The sequence below is a fragment of the Triticum aestivum genome, chromosome 4A (assembly GCF_018294505.1).
Source record: "Triticum aestivum cultivar Chinese Spring chromosome 4A, IWGSC CS RefSeq v2.1, whole genome shotgun sequence".
Classification (NCBI taxonomy): domain Eukaryota; kingdom Viridiplantae; phylum Streptophyta; class Magnoliopsida; order Poales; family Poaceae; genus Triticum; species Triticum aestivum.
This window is the reverse complement of record NC_057803.1, coordinates 300688458-300693196: the sequence shown is the minus strand read 5'-3', so window position 1 is coordinate 300693196 and position 4739 is coordinate 300688458.

Below are 4739 nucleotides of genomic sequence, written 5' to 3'. Positions count from 1 at the left end.
AGCCTATGTAGCTGACTCTGTGTCACTAACCTATGGGCCTACTGGTCAGGTTTGACCTGGACCACTCTGTTGTCCTGCTGACATCACCATGACGCTTTGCTAACGTAGTAATGTTCTTTGCATTTTAAATAAATCTAAATGATTTATTTATTTGCAAAAAATAACCTAAACTTTGAAAAATCAAAGAATTTGAACCGTAACTCCAAATGAATTAATTTATATTTGAAAAATTATCAGAAAAATCCAACCTATCCATCTGTACCATTTTCATGCATGTTTGAGCAAGTTAACCTCACTGTTTAGGATGAAACATGATTATGGAAAATTTCATAATAGGTTTGGAGTTGGAATTTGATGTAGTTTTGAATTCCACTTTAATTAAAATGACTTTCTGTTGCATTAGCCCAAATCACAGCATATTGCCATGTCACGATCATGCATCATATTGTTGCATTGCATTGATTATGTTCTTTCTCTGTTGCCAGTGTTTGTCCCCTCTTAGTAGATGTTGTTCCCACGATGTGATCGCTGACACCGATGAAGAGCTATATTAACTTCAGAAGTGTCAGGCAAGCAAAACCCCCTTGTTCATTCCGATACAATCCCACTCTCTTGGTCCTGCTCTCTTTTACTGCATTAGGACAACAACGATTCAATGGTTATATGTTGCGGTAGTTGAACCCGTTTCCTTTACATGACATGTCATTGCCACAGTAAATAGATGAAACCCACTAGCATGAGTAGGAGTTGTTTTGTGCCCTGATGTGCCTACTCATTCATGCTTGTTTTCGTGCCTGCTAGTGCTTAGAGTGGAGTCGGGTCTGATTCATCGTGATGAATTGGGAAGTTGTGAACATGTCCTACAACTGAGAGCTAAGTGTGTGAACACGATTTGGTAAAGGTAGCGGTGAGAGGCCATGTAGGAGTACATGGTGGGTTGTCTCATTGAAACCGTCCATGAACTGAGTTCCGTGTTCGTGATCCATGAACAGCTACTACCACACATTGGGATCCTTAATTGACTCTCTCGACTTATTAACCGCCCTTGTTCTCTGTCTAGGAGTTGCAAGTAGTATCTGGTGTTTGTAGGACATGTGTTGGGGGCTGTGCGTAGCGCTGACCCTAGGGGTGGGCTATGATGTGGTAGAGACATGAGGCACGGTGTACCGAGACGCCCGTTTGGTGCCTCGAGAACCCTGCTCTCATCGTTTGGGGCCGTGAGTGACACCCCGGCCGGATCTCCTTGCGGATGGAACCCGAATAGGCAATAAACCTAGACTAGAGACTTGTGTGGTTAGTCAAGTCGTGGCCGACTCCCTCGCCAGGCTTCTGCTTGGAAGTTGCTAAGATACATAACGTGTACATGGTGGTAAGTGGCGAGAGCGTGTGTGAAGAAGTACACCCCTACAGGGTTAGCATTATCTATTCGAATAGCCGCGTCCATGGCAAAGGACTTCTAGGTTGCCTATACAGTTCATAGACAAGTGAAGTGGATACTATAAAATGCACAAGATAAGCGTGAGTGCTATGGATGTCGTTCTCGTAGGTAGGCGGGAGCGGATACATAGTGGTGTATTGATATAGTGAATATATGGACTCGTGTGCGCCACCTCAAAAGAGTTACTTGCAGTCGTAGTAGAGGATAGCCACTGAGTCAAAGCTGGCTTGCTGGAGTTATACTCCACCACCCCCTTTGTTGATGCTAATGCATATGTAGTTAGTTCTGATGTAAGTCTTGTTGGGTACATGTGTACTCACGTTTTCTTAATTTATGTTTTTGCTGAGAGACTTTAGTCCCGCTAGTAGTTCCGCGTGGACTTCGACGTTTAGCTTGTTACCTCAACTACGATCTTGTGCCCTCGACAAGGTCTTGTAGATAGTCAGGCTTCTCAGCCTTTTTCATTTGTAGTTGTCTGTACTCAAACAAGTTAAGCTTCTGCATGTGCTTATTTCTTGTATGACTTGAATGCTGGGTCATGAGACCCATGTTTGTAATATCTGGATCCTCGGAGCCTAGTGAATAAATACTTTGAGTTGTAGAGTTTTGTTGTGATGCCATGTTGTATTTGCACATATCGAGCATATTGTGTGTATGTTATTGAAATGCTTGGTATGTGTGGGTTCCGACAACCGAGTTGTTTATTCTTGGTAGCCTCTCTTATCGGGAAATGTCTCCTAGTGCTTCCACTGAGCCATGGTAGCTTGCTACTGCTCCGGAATACTTAGGCTGGCCGGCATGTGTCCTTCTTCGTTCCTGTGTCTGTCCCTTCCGGGAAATGTCATGTGTTGTTCCTTTAAGTCCTTGTAGCTTGCTACGACTTGGGTTCATACGTTGATGACCGACACATTCGTTGATGGGTCATGTATGCCTGTCCCTGTAAGTTAGTGTGTAACGCCCTCGATGCGGCTATATCTCCTACGTGTCAAAGAATGACTTAGAGGCATAACCGCATTGAAAGCAATCTCGCAAGTAAGGCAATCTTCACAACATCCCATGTAATATGAATAATAAAAGGGGAAGGTACATAGTTGGCTTACACTCGCCACGTCAAACAAAGTACATAAATAGCATTACATCATCCAATCACTCATGGCCCGACTACGGTGCCAAAATAAAAGACCAACCCAACATGCGACACGGTCCCGATCGCCCCAACTGGGCACCACTACTGATCATCAGGGAAAGACACGTAGTATCGGCGTGAGTCCTCGTCGAACTCCCACTTGAGCTCAAGCGCGTCATTTGGAATGGTGTCATCAGGCCCTGCATTTGGAAGTAATCTGTGAGCCACAGGGACTCAGCAATCTCGCACCCTCGCGGTCAAGACTATTTAGGCTTATAGGTAAGGCAAGGTAATATGTGGAGCTGCAGCAAGCGACTAGCATATATGGTGGCTAACCTGTTCGCAAAAGAGATCGAGAAGAGAAGGCAAAGCGCGAACGACGAACTAGAGAACATCCTGCGACAAGCATTACTCCAACACCGTGTTCACTTCCCAGACTCCGCCGAGAAGAGACCATCACGGCAACTCACACAGTTGATTCATTTTAATTAAGTTAAGGTTCAAGTTATCTACAACCGGACATTAAAAAATTCCCATCTGCCCATAACCGCGGGCACGGCTTTCAAAAGTTCAAATCCCTGCAGGGGAGTCCCAACTTAGCCCATGACAAGCTCTCATGGTCAACGAAGGATATACCTTCTCCCGAGGCATTCCGATCAGACTCAGTATCCCAGTTCTACAAGACACTTGGACAAGTTAAAACAAATCCAGCAACACCGCCCGAATGTGCCGACAAATCCCGATAGGAGCTGCACATATCTCGTTCTCAAGGCACACTCAGATTGTCCAAGGTACGGGTAGGCCAGCCCAGAGTTGCCCCTGGTGGCCACCGGCAGCTGACAGGTGGACCAACACTCAGAGGAGCACTGGCCCGGGGGGTTTAAATAAGATGACCCTTGGGCTCCGGAAACCCAAAGGAAAAAGAGGCTAGGTGGAAAATGGTAAAACCAAAGTTGGGCATTGCTGGAAGAGTTTTATTCAAGGCGAACTGTCAAGGGGTTCCCATTATTACCCAACCGCGTAAGGAACGCAAAATCCGGAAACATAACACCGATATGACGAAAACTAGGGCGGCAAGAGTGGAACAAAACACTAGGCAAAAAGGCCGAGCCTTCCACCCTTTACCAAGTATATGGATGCATTAAGATAACAAGGCAATATGATGATATCCCAACAAAAAAATAATATTCCAACAAGGAACGGTCTCCAATCTTCACCTGCAACTAGCAATGCTATAAGAGGGGCTGAGCAAAGCGGCAACATAGCCAATCAACGGTTTGCTAGGACATGGTGGTTTATAGGTTTGACATGTCAATTTGGGAGGCATGATAAGCAAGTGGTAGGCATCGTAGCATAGGCATAGCAAAAGAGCGAGCATCTAGCAAAGCAAAGATAGAAGTGATTTCAAGGGTATGATCATCTTGCCTGCAAAGTTGTCAGAGTTGACTGGATCCTCGAAAGCAAACTCAACGGGCTCCTCATTAGCGAACTCTTCTCCCGGCTCTACCCAAACAAGACAAACAAGCAAGGGGAACACAATAAACCACGTGCAAAGCTCAAACAACATGATGCAAACATGGTATGCTATGCGGGATGCGAAATGTGATGCATATGCAAGATTTGACAAGAGATGAATGAACCTGGCCTCAACTTGGAAATCCAAGTGTGCCACTGGAAAGGTGAGGTGATTTCGGTTGAAATCGATATAAAGAACACCGGAAACGGATGCACGGTTTGGAAATGGCAAGCAATTCAAATATGGCACCAGCCTGCGATAAACATCAAGTAGCCATCTAAATGCAACAAGACAAACATGCTACAACACCCAAACATGGCAACAAAATACATGAAAGGGATCCACTCATGATGCTTGACAAAAGAGGAACACTGAGCTACGGCCAATTCATCCATTAACAGGTTCAAACAAGCATGGCAAAAGTGCAATTGGTTAACAGATTTCAGACTTAGTGAAATTAACACTTGTCTGGAATTTCAGATCAGGTAGCACACTTTGGAGCAAGAAATCTATATGCTATAGGACCTTCACATGGCAAAGTAAAGCATGGTCTGGAGCTACTCAAAGAGCTTAACAAAAGACCCATAGTGACCTTGAGCCAAAAGGGATCAGAACATACAATTGCAAGCATGTGAACATGGCAAAAACATAATCAGATC